The 26,346-nt window shown below is 37.7% G+C and overlaps 1 protein-coding gene across 1 annotated transcript in view; it reads right to left on the reverse strand.

Moving 5' to 3' along the window:
- LOC127451111 (glutamate receptor ionotropic, NMDA 2C-like) overlaps window positions 1–23,734 on the reverse strand; it is a 118,972-nt gene extending 95,238 nt beyond the window's left edge. Inside the window, exons 1-2 of the mRNA XM_051715542.1 lie at window positions 23,318–23,734; window positions 22,290–22,774 (exon numbers count right to left, since the gene is read on the reverse strand). The gene's annotated coding sequence lies outside the window, so the exon portion shown is untranslated. The remainder of the gene's footprint in view (window positions 1–22,289; window positions 22,775–23,317) is intronic.
- Between the last annotated feature and the right edge of the window lie 2,612 nt (window positions 23,735–26,346).

A 26,346-nucleotide genomic window follows, 5' to 3' on the forward strand; every position in this document is an offset into this window, starting at 1 on the left:
TTTACCATTTGGTCTCAACTTAATTTCAGTGTGTACAATCCATGTTCACTTAATCCAACTGTGTTGGAACTATGTAAATATTAACTGCATCAATCAATTGCTGAAACACCACAGGGGATTTCCAGTTCCAGCATGGTTTGCATGGGACTGGATTGGGAGAGTAAATTTGAAAATGAATTAGGAAAACAAGTAGGAGACTTGTTACTGTTTAATGTTCTGTTATGATGGGATTTAGAGGTGTTTCTGTCATGTTGATTTTTTGGGGGGGGTTACCATGGACCCTTTTCACATATCCGGGTTTGGAATGCAGAAGTAAACTATTGCAGGGTAAACTTATATAGCAGTGAATGGGAGACCACAGCAAATATAATTTTTGCTTACCTGTTTACTCCAACCACAAAAGAAAAAAGGAAACAAATAGAGAGCGGTGGATTACGATAGTCAGAAGCGAGAAGATGCCAAATTTACCGTCACTCCCTCGGCGACTGAATTAGAAACCCCATCGCAGTTGTGGTAACTAATATTTTTAAACTAGTTCCTGTTTATTATAAGACAATGCATAATGTTACAAATTTACACTACATGTTTTAAAGTTTGCTAGATTTACGCTGCTAAATAAGTTGGAAACGCTTCATCACAGTCTGTGAAAAGGGTCCATTGTGGAGGAGCTAATGGTTAGGTCAAGGTTAGGTACATAATTACTAAAAAAAATCAGTGTGTATTGCTTTTATCATGAAGTAAATACTGAGGGATCATCAGTTTACTGACTGATTGGGGATCTGTAAACTCTCAGCAACACTATACATGTTAATCAGTACAAAAATATATACACTGTATACAGGGTTAGGGAGTAACAGAATACATGTAAAGGGATTATGTATTTAAAATACAAATTATTAGTAACTGTATTCACTACAGTTACAATTTAAATTGTTGGTAATCAGAATACAGTTATATTCAAAAAGTATTTTGATTACTGAAGAGATTACTTTTTTATTGTCATTAGTCTATTCAGTTAGAAAACTTTTATAAATGATGCGATCCGAGGAGCATTTGAACAGCACTGAAACACTTTAAGATGTGTTACATTCATACAAGCAGACAGAGAAGTACAGTTGTGCTCAAAAGTTTGCATACCCTTGGAGAATTGGTAATATATGTACCATTTTTAAAGAAAACATGAGTGAGCAGGCAAAACACACTTATTTTATTTCTTATGGGATTCATATTCAACTGTAGGTTATATCAGAATGGCACAATCATAAAACAAAACATGGCAACAAAGAAAAAAATGAAATGACCCCTGTTCAGGTCTGCATAATCTTAGTTATTAATACTGTGTATTGCCCCCTTTAGCATCAATAACAGTGTGCAGTCTTTTGTAATAGTTGTCTATGAGGCCCCAAATTCTTGCAGGTGGTATAGTTGCCCATTCGTCTTGGCAAAATGCCTCCAGGTCATGCAAATTCTTTGGTCGTCTTGCATGAACCGCACATTTGAGATTTCCCCAGAGTGACTCGATGATATTAAGATCAGGAGACTGTGATGGCCACTCCAGAACCTTCACCTTTTTCTGCTGTAACCACTGGAGGGTCAACTTGGCCTTGTGCTTAGGGTCATTGTCATGCTGGAAAGTCCAAGAGTGTCCCATGCGCAGCTTTCGTGCAGAAGAATGCAAATTGTCTGCCAGTATTTTCTGATAACATGCTGCATTCATCTTGCCATCAATTTTCATAAGATTCCCCGTGTCTTTAGAGCTCACACTCCCCCAAAACATCAGTGAGCCACCACCATGCTTCACAGTGGGGATGGTATTCTTTTCACTATAGGCCTTGTTGACCCCTCTCCAAACATAGCACTTATGGTTGTGACCATAAAGCTCTATTTTGGTCTCGTCACTCCAAATTACAGTGTGCCAGAAGCTGTGAGACATGTCAAGGTGTTGTCGGGCATATTGTAACCGGGCTTTTTTGTGGCAATGGCGCAGTAAAGGCTTCTTTCTGGCATCTCGACCATGCAGCTCATTTTTGTTCAAGTATCGTCATATTGTGCTCCTTGAAACAACCACACCGTCTTTTTCCAGAGCAGCCTGTATTTCTCCTGAGGTTACCTGTGGGTTTTTCTTTGTATCCCGAACAATTCTTCTGGCAGTTGTGGCTGAAATCTTTCTTGGTCTACCTGACGTTGGCTTGGTATCAAGAGATCCCTGAATTTTCCACTTCTTAATAAGTGATTGAACAGTACTGACTGGCATTTTCAAGGCTTTGGATACCTTTTTATATCCATTTCCATCTTTATAAAGTTCCATTACCTTGTTACGCCGGTCTTTTGACAGTTCTTTTCTGCTCCCCATGGCACAGTATCTAACCTGCTCAGTGCATCCATGTGAGAGCTAACAAACTCATTGACTATTTATACACAGACACTAATTGCAATTGAATTAGCCACAGGTGTGGGAAATTAACCTTTAATTGCCATTTAAACCTGTGTGTGTTACCTTGTGTGTCTGTAACAAGGCCAAACATTCAAGGGTATGTAAACTTTTGATCAGGGCCATTTGGGTGATTTCTGTTATCATTATGATATAAAAAGGAGCCAAACAACTATGTGATGATAAATGGCTTCATATGTTCACTATCATTAAATAAAAGACTGTTTGTTTTTTTTTGAAGAAATAGTAATAAACCTTGTGTAAATTGTCATGTGAACAGTTAGCTTTATGCTAAGCTAAAATGCTATTTCTCGACATTTTACATGCACCTGTTATAAGGCACAATCAAATTTTTTATCAAGGAAATCCACTTGAGATCTTTTTTTTTTTTTTTTTAAATCTAGTACGACCTTTGATAATAGGGCAACAATTTTATTCTTGATGAGAATTTTTGCATTGTTTTTAAAACAATAACCAAACCATGTAAAAATATCTAAAAATCTTCAAAACAAGGTAAATTTGCTTTATCTTGTTTTAGAAGCAACTAAAGATATTTAGGCTTTTTTCAGATAATATATTTTTAACATTTGTATTTTGGCAGATTTTTTATAGTCAAAACAAGTGATAAAATCTACTAGTGCTGAAGAAGTAATACAAAGTATTTAGAAAACGTTACTAACCTTAAGTAATCTAACAGAATACTTTACAAATTACATTTTACAGCATGTATTCAGTTATCTCTAGTAGAATACATTTTAAAAGTAACTCTCCCAACCCTAACTGTATAATATGGTAACGTGAACTTATTTGAACAGATCAAATTTAAGTTAGATTAACTAAATTCATTTAGGTTTTTGTTACACAAAGTATTTGAGTAGAGCCTACAATTTAATTTTATATCAAAGAAACAAATTTTTTAGAACCAATATCCACAATTGGATTAAATGTGCTGTAGGCATTTTTCATGGAAAAGTATGCAAAAAATGTTCCTACTCCCTGAAAGATATTAATGAAATAAGTGTCCTGAGATATCTCACTGGTCTCAGCACTAGACTCTGTAAACAGTAAACAAAAATGTGTCCACGGGCACAGACAATAACGCTTTCTTCCTGTCAATAACTTTGCACGTTCTCATAGTGTTGTAGTTGCAGCGAATTATTGAGGTTCATAAGAGTTGTCAGTTGAGGGCGCTATTTTGCTGCTGTTGTTTTTAACAACCGTTTCTGCTCGATGTTGGTCTCAATAAAGCTAATTTGTTGTCTTTGGAGTTCAGGCTTTTGGAAAAAGGGGGCGTGGCTAATCCAACGGCTCAGCTTGACATCTTGTGGAAATTCTTGAACGGCTAAAATCACTTACAGCACCTTTCAGTTAAATGTTTTTTGTTTTTTTGTTTTTTCAGTGCAGAATTCAGTTCATGTATGTAAGCTCAATCAGTTTTTGAGCTGAAATCTGGTTTTATGAGTCTCTAGTCTCTCAAATAATATTCTAATTGGTAACCTTAAGGTCATTGTCACTGCAGGTTCAAACATATTTAAATAATCCCATTAGAAATTCCTAGCACATTAAGAAGAGCTACACATTTCTAAAAAAAATGTACAGCTCTTGCAAAAGTAATTCCATCCATACCTGAGATGATTATCTTATTCACATTTTTTAATTGGGACATTCTTGACTCTTGTTATGTAAAATGGAATTATATTTCATATCCAGTTCCATCACATTCTGACTCTGGCAGATTCCTCTCTGCGTTACGCTGATATTTAAAGACTCCTGTCCCATAACTCCTTCCTTGCCCTTACTTGACCAGGCACATCTCAAACGTGTGTCGATTTTAATATCAAAAGAAAAAAAAGGGGGAAAAAAAGCAATAATAGTTCAAAGTAATAATCCCAAGAGCAAAAAGCACCGCTTCTCTTCCTGTGCTTGACCTATTAGATTAATGAAATTGAATACTGCACAAGAATTACACCACCAAAAATTCATGTTACTTGCTTGAAAAGCAGGTACGGATACTGCGGATTTCTAACTACTTCAGGTGCCTGCGTTTCACATACTTTATAGCTTTACATGATATGTTCACTACATATTTTGGATAATGTGGTTATTACAGTAATTAGAGACAAATTGGAGCTTCAGTGTGGTGCTTTAAATTTAAAAGTGCTGTATGTAATTTCAATGTTAAAATACTTCCTCCTCCACTGTGATCCAGACACCTGAATCGGCTCTTTAAAATACAGAAAATGTGCTTGACTACACAGTGTTAGGATCTATGCCCAGCAATATCCATCATTTCATGAATTACTGCTGCCTTAATCAACAGAAATGTGTTTTTAAATCAATTCTATTTACTGCCTAGTTTATACAGGTAGTAATAATGCAAAGTTAATTGCGTCTGACAAATAGTGCTGAGTTTTGTGAATAAAGTATACAAAAAAGCCACTTTGCATAAAAAGAAGGTGCGCTGTTTGCGCTGAAAAGAATGACAATGACTTCATTTAAATACACACTTAACTGAAATACAAAGAAGTCTTTAATGAATTCGCCCCTCAGTCTCTCTCCACTGAAACACTTACCTTTAAAGGTAAGAGCATTTTTAAAAGACATTCTCGGTTCTTGGGGATAAAGTATTTTTTGAAAAACTGCTTTGCAGTTCAACATAAGTTTTAAGTGGTGTGTGGTGTGACCAAGCAGAATTACAAAAATAATGAAATCCCATACACTCCCCACTCTACCATTGGTTGGACAATCAGATAGTCCTGCCTTAAAGGTAAGTCACTGCTCTGATCCCAGCATAATCTCATGATAACACTTAATCATTCGTACGAGATGGCAAAATTAACTCATACGAAAAGGTATGACTTTTATTCTCATAGAGACCAACCAAACAACAAAAAGAATTTCAAATGGATACAATACAGACATCAAATTTTCCATATTTTTCATTTTATATTTTTATTTATGCAATAGGCCTACACACGACTGTTGTATGTCAGTAACCTTTAATACGCTTCCCTCGTCACATTCCAAACCCCAGTGTTTTCTTTCTGCCATAGTACACAAAAGTTATTTTTCTATTAAGATAATGATTAAGGTTTGGATAAGGGACTTTTGGACTTTAGGGTTAGGTTTAGGCTTGGGTTAGGGGTAAACTTAGGAAAAATCATAATAACATCATTCATTGGTTCGTTTCGTTTCTTGTAAAAGCCAGTGCATACAATTTCTTATTTTAAATGGAAAGTGGTTAGCCAAAGTCAAATGAGATGAAAGGTTTATGGGCATGAGTTAACTTTTCTGTAGATTCACTTTATAACCTGAAATTTTTCCAAAGGTGTCTAGCAATCCAATCAGTTCTGGTAAGCCTGTAAATGGATTAGACAAATACACAAGCATATCATCTGCATAGAGAGATACTTTATGTTCAGTGCCTCTTCTGTAAATACCCCTAATGGTAATCTGGTCACGCAAAGCTATAGCAAATGATTCCAATACTAACGCAAATAAAAGGGGCGATGAAGGACAATCCTGTCTTGTGCTGCATTGCAAAAAAAAAAAAAAAGAGAGATAATTTATTGTTTGTACATACCGCCACCATAGGGAATGTATAAAGAACATTAATACAATGGATAAATCTAGAACCAAACCCGAATTTCTCCAAAACGTAAAAAAGGTAATCCCACTCCACCCGATCAAATGCTTTCTCAGCATCAGGTGAGGGCAGTACCTCAGGAACATCAGATGGAGTGGGATCATAAAGAATATTAAAGTGTCCGCGTATATTAAAAAACAATTGTCAATTTTTAATGAATCCGGTCTGATCGCTGGATACTATGGAAGGCAAGACAGTTTCTAACCTACAGGCCAGCATCTTAGCAAGTGTTGTACTGTCTACATTAAGAAGAGATACAGGACGATAAGAACCACATTCAAGAGGATTTTAGTTTTTCTTAAGAATATACGATATAACTGCTTTTTGCATAGTCGGAGGTAGTGTATAAGAGAAAAAAGATTCTTCAAATAGGCTGAGTAGAAGTGGAGCTAAATCATTTGTAAATCTTACGATTTTACCATCTCTTACTAATTATTATGACTTGTCATGAAACTGAGGTTGAACCCCTCAGTCTCTTTCCTCAGAAACACTTCACCCTAAAAGGAAAAAGTTTTTTTTTTTTTTTTTGTAAAGATATAAGAAGAAATAAAAAATAAAAAAACAGCCTTTCAGTGCAACAAAAGTTTAGGGTGAAGTGTGTAATTTCTGTGTAAAACAATCATCACCAAACTGAATTGCAAAAATACTGGCACAATCAGCCTGGTCTCATGAAATTTACATGACCATGGCAACATTTTTGCAAACCATAATTACATGCTGTATTACATGTTGGGCAGCAATTTCCCACTGAAATGTCCAGTGGGGGGCACCAGTAGTGAGTGAAATGATGTTGTAATCAGACAAGGTTTTTAAGCTGAATTTTAGATGAAGGATTAATGAGTAAAACATATCTCCCTAACCTAAATCTAACTGATAGTGTTCTTGTCGCAAATGCGACATAAAAAGCAAATTTTCTGAAGCAACCATGTCATTTTGTGTCACTTCTATGACACTTTTATCTCACGTGTCAGCCTGTGTGCTTAACTGGTCTCCAGCCGCATTCCTCCAAGTCCAAAGTCCAACACTCTAACAGGTGAGCTACCATGAAAGTAAATCACACTCCAATAAGTATGTAAATGTAGGTGTGTCTGTCATAGAAGCATTAAAATGAATAGTTTTTCAAACTATGCATTAGAGTAAAAGAGTTTCGATAACATAACATAGCAGTGTGAGTGAAAGAGCCAACATTTACGTGTTTATAAAGTCATAATCAGCTGTTGTAGTCATGACTTGTGTGAAAGTGAATAAAAAGCACAGTTGTCGTAACGCTTCTAGTGTTCATTCCACCAGGAAGCTCCAGTGAAACGAAGAACATGGCACGTAAAACTCAGTTTGCAAAAATGTAGTTATAGTAATGTTTATTCTATGACACTAGGTTGGACACAAAAAACACTCACCCCTATTGGTCAAACAAACAGATATTTCTGCCCCAAACTCACACCACTGGTTGAGCCAAAGTTGCTGTCTCAGGCAGATCTGATGCTCAAAGAAACAGAGTAATGTTCTGAAAGTACCACAGAGTCACCAGAATTACACTGTTTTCACCCTATGAATGGCTTACTTATAGTTGTCCCTGCATATTAAGCTGGGATAGGAAAAAGTATTTTAACATAAAAAAAATTACACACTTCAGCTTTAAGCTTAAAACTGTGATTTCCAAGCAAGCTGCTCTCATAAAAATGCTCTTGGACATGTAGGGGACATTAAGGGGCCATTTTGAATTAGACCTACCTTCGCTGATCTCATTTTTAGACAGACATCCAAGTCAATAAACAGGCACCATTATTGTCACATCAGATCAAGGTTAGCACTCCATTTTAATCTTGAACTTCGTGACTGTGGCGCTGACAAATGTTTAAACTGCAACATTTATTCAGCTTGTCATCAGATTTTCGCCTCCTAGCTATCGTAACTCCATGTCTGGCTGTCTGTCATGGGTCCTGACAACCTCCATGCTCATGTATACTCTTGTTGTTTCTAATTCAGTGATGCCTGTCATTATAGCTTCATTATAAACATCGGTAACAAACTGTCATATGAATACTGTCAACACAGAGAACATACTTTCTCTTCTTTCTGCTTACATCCTTTCATAATGGATCTCTTACTACAGAAATTATGTTTACACTTTTAACCTCTTCAACTTAGCGGACCCGCCCTTGGGTCCAAAAGGGGTGCTATATCGCAAAAACGTTTAATATGCGTATTACGCTTAATATGTTCAAGTATCTGAATACATAAATCTGAACTTCTCATAGATAACCATCACTTCTGCACTTACATAAAATAACAAAACAAGGGGTCATGTGGTAGAAATGTTAATACGAATAGAGTTTATTTTGTTGCCCTAATACCACAGTTCAAAAGATTTTTAAAAGAATCACATAGTGAAATATGATATTTGTAAGACACCAAATACAAACGTCTCTTTTATGCGCCAATCACTGCTGCAGTAAGCCCCAAATAGCTAAAAACCTTACCTTAGGTAGTTTTCTAAAAAATGATCCCATTTTTACTTGTCTGTGAGCTTGCTTGTGTGAATAATCCTATGTCATATCTTAGATATCCAGAACAAAATATGTGCTCCAGCAGGAAAAGCATGCTAAACAAATCATCAGAAACATATGTTATACATCATATACATCATCGCAAAGGGGATGACACCTAGACTGAGTTTATGGTCCACTCAGAGGCCGAGATATTCTATTAAATAATGACGGTGGTGCATGAACTGAAAATTAGACTGAATGTCTGTGGACGAGCACATCTTTGAGGGCTAAAATGCGTTAGAGCACCAACTATATTTCAGATGGGTATTATGTGACATAAGGTGATAGAGGAAAAAAATCTTTTTTCTAGTACTTGCTGCCATCTAGTGGAATAGAATAAGACTTTTTGGAGCTGGAGTGAACAGAACAAAAATTCTATTCATCATAAGACTGTAAACATATACAATATTATTTATGAATAATTGGAGTCTTTTTTATGTAATTTTTCTGAAAAAATTAGACACATTTTTGGTCATTACAGTAGTCCACAGTATATGTAAATGGTGAGCTTTTAAATTTGAGTGTGAAAAATTGCTGGCGGAAGCCCAAAAATGTCCCAGAGTTGAAGAGGTTTGGAAAATCACCTACAAATAGCTTACTGTAAAGTAATCATTGCTGACTGTGAATAGTGAATTTCTACAATGGCATCTGTAACTGAAAACGACTGATTTTGAATAATACTGCATCCACGCCACTAGATGTCACTTTAAGTCCTAGATGACACAAAAAAGTTACTGAGTGCGCCTTTAAGGCAACTTTTAACCCTGGGTTAAGCAACATTTCACGCTAATTGGTGACCGTATTGCACTCTGCTTTTGTTAAATTGCATAAAGTCCTCTATCAGGAACAATAGGTTGCTGTACCAGAGTAGTCCGTTGACTTCCTCTGTAGTATTGTGTTAGACAGTGTATTTACTATGTGAATGTGCTTATAGGGCAGCCATTAAGGCTGCTGCATGACTGTGCCTTAATGAGCCATTAACAAGCCATTAAGACTCATTAAAGTCATGCTGTCTTAACATGACACTGACTGATTCTGAGTAGGACTGCAGGTCTGATTATCAGATGCCATACAAGGTGACTAGCCAAACATTTTCCAGCCTTTGTAGAACGTTCCTAAGTCCACCATTGTGGGCATTGCAGATCTTACTGAACTGAATCACTCTCATTTAATAGAGATAAAATGGATTGGTAGCTAAAAGGTAAGTGAAAACCTAAAAGAAAATGGTGACCACTTGTCAAAACAATCATTACATGGGGCATTTTCTGCCCACACATTTTGAATTTTAGGGGAATTTTCGTCCAATTTGGTAGCATTTTTTCCCATAGCCCCCCTTAATTTCTAACCGTGATGCATTCTGACTTTAGTGATTTGCATATTCTCTGGTAACAGTATTATTCTTGATCATCTTAAAGGACACAGAACTGGTCCAGGACCAGTGGCTGGGACATTCTGTATAGATCTCTAATAACCCAGAGTCCTACAAGGATGCAAAGAGTCCATCCATCAAGATCTGTTCTCCCCAACACATTTCTCACTCACTGTCAGCCCTCCTTGTACAACAAGCCGGTTTTCTTTTTTAGGTTCTGTTTTTGCATGCAAGCGAAGATTTTTTTCTAGCCTGTTTAACTGTAAAAACATCTGAAAGGCAGCAGATTACCCTGGAATTGAAAATGTGTTGCAGGGCCAATGATCCATTTTACTTGACACATGTAGCCATACACTCCATATATCTTAAATGGCACCACTGTTAACAGTAAGCTTCGACACATGTTGGGTTATGGTGCGAGGCAAAAACCATCTGTGGCTAGCGGGTTTTCTTGTATCCACAGATGCATATAGGCAGTTGACATCATGTTTTTACTGTCTCTTCATAAAAAGATATTAAAATATAAGTACATCTGGATTTTTAAAATGAACAATAAAAGACAAGAATTATTAACTTTCTCTATATGTCTCAATTTCACCCTGTAATTTTGAGTGGAACTGAGAAATATAGCCTTTCTTAGTTTGTCTCCAGTGTTGAATAGCAAATAAAAATCTAATTAAATAATAATAATTAATTTGTTACAATCAAATAGCCATCAAAAAGCATCTGGAATTATGTCTTATTGTTCTGTTGTCTTGAAGGATGACCCTTTGACTATATATGGTTGTTAGAAAGCATATGGTAGTTAATTTAAAATCCTTGAGTAAACTGTCTACAAAGCCTGATTTTTTGGACAGTTTTTTCAGGCACACCAACTCAATCTGACTTTGGACCTAAGCCAAGAAGTCTAACCTGAGAAGAACTATTTGTGTGAAAGTACGGCATGCTTTTGCCTTTTATATTATTTAAAAACAAATCACAGTTTTAATTTGATCTTTAACTTGATTAACTTAAAGGTCTCATTTTTACTATCCTACAATAGGGATGCTCTACTTTTACGTGGAATATTTGTACTGTTAAAAATTCATTTGTCACACCACAGGACCATTGAAATGAACAAGTGAAATACATTTCTTTGATATAAAGTGGTGAAAAACTTAAAATATATAAAAACATAAATTTTCACTTATAATAAATATTAACATTTTAAAGAGACAGTTCACCCCTAAAGAAAAATGTTGTCATCATGTTGACCTTCACGTTCTTCCGAAACCTGAACAACTTTCTTCCATGGAACACAAAAGGAGATATTAGGCAGAACATTAGCCCCAGTCACCATTCACTTTCATTGCATCTTATTTCCATACAATAAAAGTGAATGGTGACTGAGGCTGTCAGTCCCTAAAGACCCGGGTATACTTTGTTTTTCTGCATTACGTATCCGATCGCACCCAGTGGACCATGTTGCCTTTAAAAGTATACTAATTTGACTGTGAGTGAATACGAACACGCTCGACGCATGAGCACTACGACTGCTTTGCGCTGACGATACGCACAAACGAGGACTGTTTGCACAGACTGTGCTGATGACGAAATTTGCGTCATGCATACCGTGCGTGCCGTGATCAGCAATGTGGACAACCGAAGTATACTTTGGCTTTAAAGGAATAGGAATTAAAATAGTAGTTAGCTATACTACAAGCTACAAAATCTACACTGAAGCTATTTAAAGGGATAGTTCATCCAAAAAAGATTCTCTCATAATTTACTCAAACCTCATGCCATCCCAGATGTATATGACTTTCTTCTGCTGAACACAAACAAAGATTTTTAGAAAATATCTCAGCTCTGTAGGTCCATTCAATGCAATAGAATGGTGACCAGAACTTTGAAGGTCCAAAAGTATATAAAGGCAGCATAAAAGTAATCCATAAAACTCCAGTGGTTAAATCCATGTCTTCAGAAGTGATATGATAAGTGTGGGTGAGCAACAGATCAATATTTAAGTCCTTTTGTACCATAAATCTGCACTTTCACTTTCACATTCTGAAAGTGAAAGTGGAGATTTATAGTTAAAAAGGAGTAAGATATTTATCTCTTTCTTACCCAAAGTGATTGCATCACTCAGAAGACAAACAGTATATTAAACCACTGGAGTCTTATGGATTACTTTTATGTTTCCTTAATGTGATTTTTAGAGCTTATAGGTCTGGCCGCCATTCACTTGCATTGTATGGACCTACAGAGGTGAAATATTTTTCTAAAAATATTTGCTTGTGTTCTGCAGAAGAAAGAATGTCATACACATCTGGGATGGCATGAGGGTGAGTGAATGATTTATGGGTGAACTATCCCTTTAACAGCCCTAACATCTTGTTTGTGTTCCACAAAAGAAAGTCAAACAAGTTTGGAATAACATGAGAGTGAGTAAAAGATGACAAAATGTAAATTTTGGGTGAACTATCCCTTTAACCTAAAGTCTTGATGTTGAAAAAAAGTTAATGTCCATTTGTCAACTACCCATATGTGTGTGTGTGTGTGTGTGTGCTTGCTATTTGGAGTGCAGGATCACACTAAGACACCCTTAAGCTGAAGTTGTGGCACAGAATCACCCCCCATCCAGATGTCATCCCACTACTTTAACAGCAGTGTATCTGCTTTACACACATATACACACACACAAACACACACAACACTCGCTGTCTCTCACACTCCCACAAACACACTTTCACGGAGTAATCCGTGTATGAAAATACCACTTTGTTTTGTAATCTGGCTTGTGGATCTGACACCCACTCTCTCGGCTTGCTGTGTGTTGACAACACAGAAACTATGACATCTGTGTCAAAGACATCCGTCTAGTTGATTTTTACATAGAAAAACAATTGAAAAACAGGTGCAAATATGCGTTCGATGTGAACAACCCCTAAGGCAGAAAGATTGAATCTGTGACTGTCAACAAGACGTTAATACAACAGTTTTTAGACTGTCGCTCATTGTATTTTTGTCTATGAGAAATTCTGGTGTCCCATGCCAAACTGGTGTACCATACTTGTTAAATGTAAAGTGGAAATGTACATTTGCCAAGACGTGCACTTGTTTAGATTACATATTACAATACTGTTCCTTTTCAACTTCTCACTGCAGTATAGGGAGGACAGGGATATATGCTTTGTTATTTGTTGTAGTTTTCTTCGTATCCTACAGCGTTCAGTTTTCCTTCTTGACAGAGGACATTATTGTAGACAAGCTACACTTGGGCTGCACTCTGAAAACAAAAATAACATGTTTTGTTGATGGTAACACCTGAGCGCGCACATTTTTACCAGTGGTCGCAAGAGGATTGTTCATTTCCTGCCTGTTTCTCAAAGGAATTAGCCTGATTGATAGAACGTGTTGCCCTGGGAGCATGTTGATTGAGAAATGTATCATTTCTTCAGCTTGACCTTGGAGCAATCTTGCAAGCTCTGCTTTTCCATGGGTGTTATAGTTGTCATGTAATCTTGTTACCTTGTGCTTATTTGCATTGCTAACCTTTCTCTCTCTTTTAAAGGTTAAAAAAGTGCCACTGGCATGACCAAATGGACTGCAAAAATAATGACTATTTTCAAACAGGTTTCCTCGAACACTACCCCGTCTATCATTGGTCAAAAAACAGGTAGCTCTATTCCAATCTCACGTCACTGGTTGAGCCAATATTTCTGCGATATACTGATAATGCTCGAACAAACAACAATGCTTTGATAGCGCAACAGACTCACAGTGTTTAAATTTTTTTAGGAAGTCCACTTATAAATGCAACCTGGTCTCATGAAATCACTTTACCGTACCTACATTTTGACAAAATGTTTTTTTTGTTTGTTTTTTTTTTACGTTCTTTTTTGTACATATCGCGGCAGTTTCCTGGTGAAATGAACACTAGAGGTGCTACAACAACAATGATTTGTGTTCACTTTTACACAAATCACGAGTAAAATGGCAGATTATCAGTTCATAAACACTAAATTTTCTCTCTGTTCCTCACACAATGCTTTCTAATTAGATCAAAAAATTTTACTATAGTGCATAACTTGTAAGGCGATACATTTTAACGTTTGCATTACATAACCAACTACATTTACAAGCTTGTTCAAAAGGGATCAAATTGAGCTGTAGCTCAACTTATAGAGCACTGCACATGCGATGCAATGGACCAGGGTACCAGTCCTAAGAGCACGCAAGTCAACACGTGAGCCGAAAAAGTAATAGAAGCACCATGCAATGACGTGGTTGCTTCAACAAATGCATTTTTCACTTTGCATTTGCTTTTTATGACATTATCGGTAAGTTTTAGGTTTAAGATATAAGGTAGGGAGGGTGGTTTTGTTGGTTTAAAGCTCAATACAGCATTAAACTTAAAAACCTCACCTGTTTGGGAGAAAATGTTACTTGCTTTTAGCGCCACGCAATGGACATTTCACCTCAGAACTGCTGCGATACAATTAAGGATTCATGTAGTATCATTTTGCAAAAATGTTGCCACCGTCACGTAATTGTCATGAGATCAGGCACTATGAATGCTTACTTTTAGTTGTCTCTGCATATTAAGCTGGGATACACTGCAAAAAACAAATTGAAAACATTTCTATATCCTTAAAACAAGATATGTTTATTTCTAGTTTTTGGAGAAATCATACGTTTTGGGAGGTTTATGCTTAAAACAAGAAAAAAATATTTGCCAATGGGGTGAAATAAATCTTTTGATTAAGTTTATTTTTCTTATCCCATTGGCAAATGTTTTATTTTATTTTACTTTAACCTCGCAAAAGTATAAACCTCATTAAATTTTGTTAGATTTTTAACAAGACAATAATACTGAGTAAGAAAGTCATTTTGCAGTATAGAAGAAAGCTTTAAAATATATTTTAAAAAAATAAAACGCATCACCTTTTAGCTCTTATCCATATAAAAGTACATATAAAACAGTGCACTTTTGTTTGCATTTACATTTATGCATTTGGCAGTCGCTTTTATCCAAAGCAACTTACAGTGCACTTATTACAGGGACAATTCCCCCGGAGCAACCTGGAGTTAAGTGCCTTGCTCAAGGACACAATGGTGATGGCTGTGGGGATTGAACCAGCAACCTGATTCTGATTACCATTTATGTGCTTTAGCCCACTACGCCACACCACTCACAACCACAACCACTGTTTGTGTGTGAAACATTTCATTAAGCTAATGATCTTTAGGTGACAGGTCGTGTAACAGCTTGCTGACGAGGCATCGTCCTGCAGTGACACAGCTCTGGATGTTGTTCCTGACTGATCTCATCAAATGCTGTAAGCAGTACCACTCACTCTAAATGAACAGGTCACCCAGAAATTACAATTCTGTCATAATTTACTCACCCTAATTTTGTTGCAAACCTGTTTTACTTTCTTTTTTCATGGAACACAAAATATGATGTTAAGCAGAATTTTAGAGACTCACAGGTGATTTGAGTGTTTTTAGCACATTGTTATGCAGTTACCAGGGTGTTCTGGGTGGATGTTAGGTGATAGTTCATCCCAAGCCCATCCATAAGTTTCATAAAACTGGTTTGTGAGAGATTGTATTATGATATACGTTATAAGTAACAGAATGCAACAGTGCCCACACACTTTTTCAGCCATCTTGGTTCAGGAAGTATTTTTCCCATTCATTTTTTCCATAGGGATTTCATAAAATTCTTAATAAAAGAGTTCTAAGAAACAAACCAAACCAGCCAGCTCTGTGGTCAATCACAACATTACAAATTTTAATTTGAGGCAAAAATATCTGAAAATCAGACAAAAATGACAAAGGTTCAAGACTGTGTACTTAACGTCTTTCATGAGCGAATGAACTACAATCTCATGAAACATTCTGCAGAGCTCTTTTGCCGGGATAGGTTTGCTGCAATTTTCTGATTGGTGGATGCTTTCTCTTCAGACAATGGATAGTATAATTCTCCACCAGAAATCCTACTATCAAACACGATTTTTTGAAAATGAAGTTGAAATAACATGGACTGATGGCTTAAGCAGAAGCATATACCATTTATTAACAACCTCAGAGCTCACAGTTTTTCTATCTTTAAAGGTTTATAAGTTATTATTAAAACTATGGACAAAATGAATGGGATTTTTACTTTCGGAATCAGACTGTTGCGCACTATACAATATATATATATATTTCTGTATTTCAATATATATATATATATATACACAGATCAGCCACAACATTAAAACCACCTGCCTAATATCGTGTAGGTCCCCCTCTTGCCACCAAAACAGCTCTGACGCATCGAGGCATGGTCTCCACAAGACCTCTGAAGGTGTCCTGTGGTATCTGGCACCAAGACATTAGCAGCAGACCTTTAAGTCCTGTAAGTTTTGAGGTGGGACCTCCATGGATCGGACTTGTTGGTCCAGCACATCCCATAGATGCTCAAACGGATTGAGATCTGGGGAATGTGGAGGCCAAGTCAACACCTTGAACTCTTTGTCATGTTCCTCAAACCATTCCTGAACAATTTTTGAAGTGTGGCAGGCGCATTTTCCTGCTGAAAGGGGCCACTGCCATCAGGGAATACCATTGCCATGAAGGGGTGTACGTGGTCTGCAACAATCTTTAGGTAGGTTGTACATGTCAAAGTAACATCAACATGAATGCCAGGACCCAAGGTTTCCCAGCAAAACATTGCCCAGAGCATCACACTGCCTCCGCCGGCCTGCCTTCTTCCCATAGTGCATCCTGCTGCCATCTCTTCCCCTGGTAAACAACGCATACGCACCCGGCTATCCACATGATCTAAAAGAAAACGTGATTCATCAGACAAAGCCACCTTCTTCCATTGCTCCATAGGCGCTTTTGCCAGTGGACAGAGGTCGGCATGGGTATGCAGCCCCATACGCAGCAAGTGTGTCCTGACACCTTTCTATCATGGCCAGCATTACGTTTTTCAGCAATTTGTGCTACAGTAGCTCTTCTGTGGGATCGGACCAGACGGGCTAGCCTTCGCTCCCTACGCGCATCAGTGAGCCTAGGGTACCCATGACCCTGTCACCGATTCACTGGTTGTCCTTCCTTGGACCACCTTTGGTAGGTACTAACCACTGCATATCGGGAACACCCCACAACACAACTGTTTTGGAGATGCTCTGAATTTGGCCCTTATCAAAGTCGCTCAGTTACGCTTGCCCATTTTTCCTGCTTCCAACCCATGAAATTCAAGAACTGACTGTTCACTTGCTGCCTAATATATCCCACTCATTGACAGGTGCCATTGTAACAAGATAATAAATGTTATTCACTTCATCTGTCAGTGGTTTTAATGTTGTGGCTGACCAGTATATATATATATATATATATATATATATATATATATATATATATATATATATATATATATATATATTAGTGTGATATCAGGAGATATTTAAAAATTGATAAATAAGGCAAGTGGATGGACAGCTCTTTGGTGGTCATGTTGTGTGTAAGCTGAGAACTGACGCATTGATCGCAGAGTTTGCAGGCTCCACACTACAATGACTTGTTCACAACACAACAGTGTTTTTGCTTGCTAAGCATTTGAGCAAATCCCTAACCCAAAGTATTAAACTTCAGCATGTAACTCATCAAGCAGTGTTTGTGCTGCCGACATGAGTGATGCTTCAAATCTTGTGGCTTGTTAAGGTGAGGTGCGTTATTACTTTTCCAAGCAATCTAACATATAATTTATACCTGACAAACAAAACCAGTGGAAAAATTCCATAGACTCACATTGAGGGAGCTGGCACAGGCCATATCTAGGGACCAAAATATCATAGAGACTACGTAACCACCCAGTACACCCTAGCAGCACCCTAGCAACCACCTAAAACACCTAAGCCATTATCAACCGCATAGTAAAGCCCAGGTAACAACCTAGCAACATCCTAGCAACTATCCAAAACACCTTAGCCATTATCAACCGCATAGTAACACCCTGGAAACCACCTAGCAACACCCTAGCAACCACCTAGAACACCTTAGCCATTATCAACCGCATAGTGACACCCTGGCAACCACCTAGCAATGCCCTAGGAGCCACCTAGAACACCTTAGCCTCTATCAACTGCATAGTAACGTCCTAGCAATCCCCTGGCAATGCCCTGGCGACCACTCAGAAAACCACAGCCATTATAAACTGCACAGAAACACCCTGGAAACCACTTAGCAACACCATAGCAACCACCCAAAACACCTTAGCCATTATCAACCCCATAGTAACACACTGGCAATCACCTAACAATGTCCTAGCAACCACCTAGAACACCCTAGCCATTATCAGCCACATAGTAGCACCCTGGCAACCACCTAGAACACAAAAGCAACCACCTGGCAATGCCCTAGTAACCATCCAGAACACCTTAGCATTATCAGCCGCATAGTAGCACCCTGGCAACCACCTAGCAATACCCTAACAACCACCCAGAACACCTTAGCCATTATCGACTGCATAGTAACGCCCTGGCAACCACTTAGCAATGCCCAAACAACAACCCTAAACACTTTAGCCATTGACAAACGCATAATATTGCCCTGGACACCACTTAGCAATGCCCTAGCAACCACCCAGAACACCATAGCCATTATCAGCCCCATAATAAAACACTGGCAACCACCTCGCAATGCCCTAGCAACCACCTAGAACATGCTGGCCATTATCAGCCACAAAGTAGCACCCTGGCAACCACCTACTGTAGCAACGCCCAAGCAACCACCTAGAACACCAAAGCAATCACCTGGTAATGCCCAAGCAACAACCCTGAACACCTTATCAAATAACAAACACATAGTATTGCCCAGGACACCACTTAGCAACACCCTAGTAACCACCCTGAACACCTTAGCCATTAACAAACGCATAGTAACGCCCTGACAGCCAACCTAGTATGGTGTTGGTGACTTGCACTAAAATGTTCTTAAAAAAAAACAAAAAAACTTTTAAATATATAACTGCTGAACAGAATGTAAGATTGTGAAGGTGGGCTTCTCTCTGTGGCAGGGTGTCGACCAGCGCACACAGGTCGAATCAACAGTCAAACAGAGATTTCTAAACAGATGTTGTCTTAATCCTTACTATGGCCAATGTGCAACACATATCCACAACAAACAAACATTTTCTACACAAGCTACATATGCACACTGCAGCCACACACACAGTATTTATCTAATACAAACTTGCACATTAACACACACAAAGATGGTAATGGTACCCCCAGGCCAACGAACACACTTCAATAGTAGTTGGACTGACACATTTCCACAGTTGATTTGAGAAATTACATTATATTTATCTTGTCTAAAATCACCCAATGCCAAAGAACAACATTAAGTCTTTGTGCAGAGACACTTAAAGACACACAGCGCAAATTAATTGTGCACAGGGGCAACAGCTCTATTCTTGGTGGCAGTTTAATAGATGTTGGTTAATGAAGACGACAATGAATGCTATATTGGCAGCCCAGTGTATTAATGGCCAAAACATGACCAATCAAGGTGTAGTTCATTCAGGTGTGGCAATAAGCTTGCAGCCCCATCCTGTTCCTGTTAAAGAGATAGTTCACTCAAAAATGAAAATTCTTCCATCATTTACTCACCCTCGTGTAATTCCTAACCAGTTTGACATTTTTTCTTCCGTGAAACAAAAAAGGAAACATTAGGCCAAATGTTAGTCTCAAGTCACCATTCACTCTCATTGTGTGGTAAAAAGATGCAATGTAAGTGAATGGTGACTTGAGACTAACATTTGGCCTAATATTTCCTTTTTTGTTTCACGGAAGAAAAAATGTGAAATAAGTGGTGGAGAACTACCATTGTCCTGAGGAGAAAGCATCCACTAATCAGAGAATTGCAGCAAACCCAACCCGGCAAAATAATTCTGTAAAATGTTTCATGAGATTGTAGTTAATTCGCTCATGAAAGACGTTAAGTACACAGTCTTGTACCTTTGTCTTTATGTCCGATTTTCAGATATTTTTGCTTCAAATTAAAGCTTGTAGTGTTGTGATTGACCTTGGTGCTGGCTGGTTTGGTTCGTTACTTAGAACTCTTTTATGAAGGATTTTATGAAATCCCTAGGGAAAATAATTATGGGGAAAATACTTCCTGAACCAAGATGGCTGAAAAAGTGTGTGGGCACTGTTGCATTCTGTTACTTATAACATATATCATAATACAATCTCTCACAAACCAGTTTTATGAAACTTATGGATGGGCTTGGGATGGACTCTAACCTAACATCCACCCAGAACACCCTGGTAACTGCATAACAATGTGCTAAAAACACTCATATCACCTTAGAAATTGTATAACAACACTCTGGAAACCAACACCATTGCATTGTGTTGGTGAGTTTTGCACAGGCAAGCACCAAAAATCTAGTTTGACCACTGTATTCTTCCTGATTAAGAGAGTAAATGATGAAAGCTATATGTGCATTAACCTTCATAGGTTAACCTTGAGAATTGTAGTCATCTGTAAGTGTTTCTTAATAGTTCAGTAGGAAAAATAGAAAAAGTTGACATTTGGGGTCTTGCTTGATTTCTCTCCAGATCTACACAGGCTTATGCAGAATATAGTCATTCTTAACAAATAGAATATAGAGAGGACACATACTCTTGACGAAACATTCAGCCACTTGACATAACTGACCTACACTCTTCAAACGAACACTACGTCCTTCATACTACACACTTCTCATGCAATACTGCTGTGATGCAAATGTCGTCTCAACCCTACATAGATCTTCTGTGCATTTCTCTGCAAACTCACTTCACTGGCACGTGCCCACCTAGAACCAACCAACCTGCTTTTAACTGCAACATACAAAACACAGAATGCATTGAGCTTTAAAACAGATATTTTTTAACTTAAGACAAGATTCTTTCTTCTCGTTTAATTAAAATCATTTGTCAGCTCAGTTGCCAATGTGAAGGTCATATTTTAGTTCAACAAAGACTGTTGCAATTCTTCTTATAGTAATATGTATAATAACTCTGATGGCATTGTTCCGAAGGAGAACGAGGATGCAAGGGCAATCAGGTCATTTCCACAAGATCATTCAATTGTTCAGATAAACTGTAATACATTACATTTTGACACTTATGGTGCATATTCCATACATTTATTCAAAACAATTGTTAATTTTTACTAATCATCTCCTGTTTCACTACTGACTAATTATTCCCTTACATTTATCTAGATATGAGTGAAAACTGTTATGATTATGATTGTAATGATGTTTTTCTATTTGCCCTGGAGCATAGTTGGGATTCTTTTAATTTCACAACTGTCACCCACCACTGAGAATTCATAATAACTTGCCCTCCTCTTTTACCTGAACATTTTGTACCAGGTTACTTTTGATTTGGATCTAAAAACATGCTTTTCCCTTCAGTTGTTCTTTCTCTTTTTTCCCAAATATTCCCTCTTTTTTATTAATGTACCTTGCTTTTATGAAGCACCCTCTTTTCTTGCTAAGAAAGTGGCACATTATCACAGCTTCTTTGGGATCATTCCCAAATGCGTCAGTCGTGTGCTCCGTAATAACTGCTCCCAACAGTAATTACTGAAAGCTGTCATCGCTTCTCTTCCAAGATATCTTGGTTCACCTCTCGACGGAATTCAATCTCTGCTGCTTTAACATTCCCACACAATGACTTTAACTGATAAACACTCCGTCTGCAGTGTAAGGTACTTAATCTTTCTTTATAGTAGCTGCAAGTCGAGAACCACAAAGCTAAGTACTATAACAACAACATGCATTTTTAAACATTTTTGGAATGAATTTCTTCCAGGCAAACTTCACTGTTCCAACAAGCATACAACCTGTAGGTGTACCGACTTGAAATTAAAGAGCTGTATCACCCTGTCCTAGCAGACACTTTTACAATGATTTAAACACATACACACACAACACAATATTCCATATAGCCATATAGTTTGATGCAACCTATAAAGCTAGAGATATTTGTCTGATATGTTAATTACATAAAGCTACATACTGTATGTAATTAACATCTCAGCATTCGTTTAAAGCCTTTACACTTAAACTCTTTTTGTCTCTAAACCAAAGAAAGTTCATTTTATACCAACACAATTTCCAATTAAATTCGATTTAAACACAGTTTTACCATTAACACCCCACATTAACAGGTGTACAACCACAAATATCCCGTTTAAAGTATGTTCACATGCACGCATACCCCAGCAACAGTTGTGACATAAGTAAAGGTGATCATTTACCTGTTTTGGCAAACCACATCCAGCCCGGACTCCCGACAGCACATATCTCCTCCTTGACTTGTCCTGATTTTTTTCTATTCTTTTTTTTCCTGTCCCTCCTTCTCTTTTTCTCTTTCTCTCTGTCTCCTTTTCTCCGTCCCTTGCTTCCTCCTTCCTCCTGTTTGAGTCTATTTCAGTGTGGACAGAAGATCCCACTGTGACAGTAGCATGGTCTCTAGCAGTTTGGCAGAAGGTCACATCATCTTCCACGAGGGGAGGGTGGGACGGATGGAGGGAGGGGGGGAGGGAGAAATGAGGAGGTGCGTGCGGAGAGACGGAGGGAAAGAAACAGATGCCAGAGGAGAAACGACAGAGAGGGGACGGATGTCCACAACTGTCTTGTTGTAGTCAAGCATATAGGGATCCTTGTCCTAGATGGTCCCTGGTTAGGTAAACAGACGTGTCTCGACTCTGACTGGACGTGTCCAAATGAAATCTGTCCAAATCTGTCCAAATCAAATGGAAAAATTACCTTATGGATCAGTCAATACATTGCACAATGTATACATATAAAATTTTCAGTCTTTTCTATTTTAGGAAAACGGACAAAAAATATTGATGACTTATCTTGCACTTCACAGATTTTTGTTTAATCAAATGCTCTCTAGAATGTGAATGTCCCTGCCCCTTAGAAACCACTTGCAACCGACAGTATAGGTCAGGGTTAGGTATAGTAAGGGTTAGTTAAAGGAAGTGTTAGGGTTAGTAAGGGTTAGGGTTCAGTAAATCACGGATGTGACTTTGCTAAAGTCTATTGGCAATTTTTTTTAAAGGAAAAATTCAGTTTCAATAGGAAATGCGTCAATACAGGAGAGAAAACTGAACTTGAAATGCATGGTAACTTTAAGCATATGGAGAATCAAGAACTCTATTTCCTTAACTTTCCCTCAGCTCCATGTGAAAATGAACATTAAAGAAGAGTGTATTCCATTTTAGTGAGTTTCATACATATTTTAAAGTCCACAGAAACATTCAAAACTTTTGTTTACCTTGTTCTCTTGTTCCTGGCTCATGCTTCAAAAATAGTCCTCATTCCTGTAAAAAAAAAGAAAGAAAAAGAAAAAAGCCACAGATTTCTCTAAAAACCGCCAGTTTTTAGGGTCTGTCAGTGCTTGTACGAACAGGAGGCACAGGCTGACAGGTGGAGCTTCTTGTTTTAGTACCAGGCTGTTGATTCCTAGCCTAAATACATTTCTGCCTCTTTTTTTCCCCTTGAGATTTGTTTGTATTTTCTTTTTTCTGGTCGATTTAAATTGTAGAGCGATGCCATGTTCAGTTGTGCATTTTGGTTGAAGCTATTTTGTCCCTGGCCATTAATGGTTAGTTGGAGTTTATATGTTCAGTTGTAGCTGTAGAGTGCGGCTGCGGTTATCAGATTACTGTAGTTGTAATCCGGGCTCCTTCTGCACTCCATATCACAGGCAGGACTTGTGAGCCGTAATCATTATGTGGTAAGGATTTATTCTAACTCTCTCTCGCTCTCTCTCTCTCTCTCTCTCTCTCTAACTCTAACTCTCTCTACCTCCTTCCCATCTTGTTCTCTATTCCTCCAGATCTTCTATTTCTTTTTAATAACTCTTCTTAAACAGATGGCTTCCATGCTTGTAAGGCATTTTCCACTCGTATTCTCTGAAGTCCAGACATGATATTCATAGCAGGTGGCTTTGAGAATGAAATACTTCTGCCATCACTACCAATTTTATATTTCATAAGCTTATCTATAACAGTAACTTCTGTGTGCGGAAACTACTAAGGTTTTACTACCGGTTGCCCTTAAGCTGTAATAGGTAATTCAAATAGACACTGTTGCTGCTGAAGATGAGATAGAAGTAAATGCAGTCATTAAAGTGTAATTTCTCGGTGGTATTATAAAGCCCAGGAGAGGAAATATGTGCTGTGTTTACCTTGTTGCTTCCATAAGATATTGGACAGCAGCAGTATTAAATATTTGAGAGGCTCTCAAAATAATGGCAATCCTACACTTAGGTTCAAGTTTGGTCATGTCCCAATTCATTCCTCCTCACCTGTCTATCTACACTGTCATATGAATAAAGGCTAAAGATCCTATATTGGATGCGAAAAAATTCAATCTAGCAATAGATTAATCTAATTTAAACATAATCATATAGAAAGTAATTTTTCATTTTAGAATCGTTACTGTATTTTCCATTCAGGTATAATTTTGGGCTTGAACAATCTTTTAGCTAACAATTGGACTAAAATGTGTAACGTCTTTTACATGAAAATATTTAAGTTTACAATTAAGGCCGAAAAACATATTCGATGCAAGTATGTAATCGTAGGTGCTTCTAGATATGCATAGATATGCTTGATTTTGTGAGTTGTTGCATTCCAAAATGTATCAGACTGCAATTAATACAAAGCAAGTATGTGTTGCATTCTCAATGTTGCCACAAGGGGCGCTGTAGCAGACATTAGTGTGGACTGTCGGCTTCTACGGTGAGTTTTCTCTTTCAAACCAACTACTGTCATGGCGAAGCAACATTTTGAAGAGAGTATAGCCGAGTAAGTTAAAGTCAATATATTTATAGCAACTTACCTGAATAAAAACACATCAGGTTTTATGGCACAAACTTGTAAAGGTAAAAACTCTATCGCCTCCTTGAGTACTGATGTTTGTTACCCTCACAGTAACGCAAAAACATATGTTAAGTGTGTTCAACCAGACAGTGCATTGGCAAAGTGTTGGCCAAGCACTCGAATATGTGTACGCGTACTTGCATAAATTATGTTTCTGGTCTTACGCAGGCATATTCAAAAAGAGTGCCAAAGGTCTAGAAAAATACATAAAAAATACATATCACAAGCACCAACCTTACAAAAATCAAGAGTTCTGGTAAATTTGCCGAAAATTCCCCACTGATTATTTTCACATGCAAATGAGCTTTGCTGCAAACTCTTCATTGTTTCCACAGGTTTGTCCCTGAAGTGTTTGCCAGTAGCGGCAAATTGTCCACTGTTGCCAAAGGTTTGCTGCAGGTTGACCAATACTGGTGGGGAGCTGCAAAATTCTGGCAAACATTTGCGGCAAATCGCAAGCTCATTTGCAAATGAAAAAAATGAGTGGAAAATTTGCGGCAAGTTAGCCAAACCTCATGATTTTTTGTAAGTGTGTATAAAGCCACTGTATCCTGGATATCACCAAAATCTCTTGATTCTAAATTTGAAAAACGGCCATTTCATTTTATGACTTGTTTTTATTTTATTGCCCACTGTGGTCTGGCGGACCCTTAAACGGGCCAAAAAAACCAAAAAAACATAGGCTTACACTGAAGGAGGGACCCTAGCCATATCTAGGGACCAGAATATAGAGACTAGAGGGTGGACTCTTCTGACTTAGTTCCATAGAAACCACCTAGCAACCACCCAGAACATCCCAGCAACTGCATAGCAACATGGTAATAACCACATGGAACACCTTAACAACCACATGGCAATGCGCTGGAAACTACCCACAACACCCTAGCATCATGGTGACAACTTGAAATCAGGTTGATTAGTACTGCCTTCTTAGAATAATGCTACCTTCATGTGCTATAAATACGAGTTTCCTACTCGGAAGGTGCACATGAATGACCCCTCAAGTTGTAATTACAACTGTGAAACTAAGATAATTTTGATACCCCAGTTTCCAAGATGGGAGGAGTCCTAAACTTTCAACATGGCAGAGGAGAGTACGGTTTCTGTAGTGAATGACAGGTTTTATTCATTTTTTTAAATACAGCTAATTGTTAGCGCTTACCGTTTTGCTCATATGCATTTATGTATATCAGCAACCATTTGATGCATGTTGTACATTTTTATGCCATAAAAATAGCTTGTATTTTACCAAAATTCCATTATCGTCAGTAAGCTAAGTAATATTTTTTATGTTGTCAAAATAAACGTTTTTTCCGACAACAAAGCACTTGAACAGGACATATTCGTAATTACCACTTCAGAAGTGGGAAGTTGGATAATTCTGATAGCACATGAAGGCAGCATAAATACACAAAGA

This window comes from Myxocyprinus asiaticus, chromosome 14, assembly GCF_019703515.2.
Source record: "Myxocyprinus asiaticus isolate MX2 ecotype Aquarium Trade chromosome 14, UBuf_Myxa_2, whole genome shotgun sequence".
Lineage (NCBI taxonomy): Eukaryota > Metazoa > Chordata > Actinopteri > Cypriniformes > Catostomidae > Myxocyprinus > Myxocyprinus asiaticus.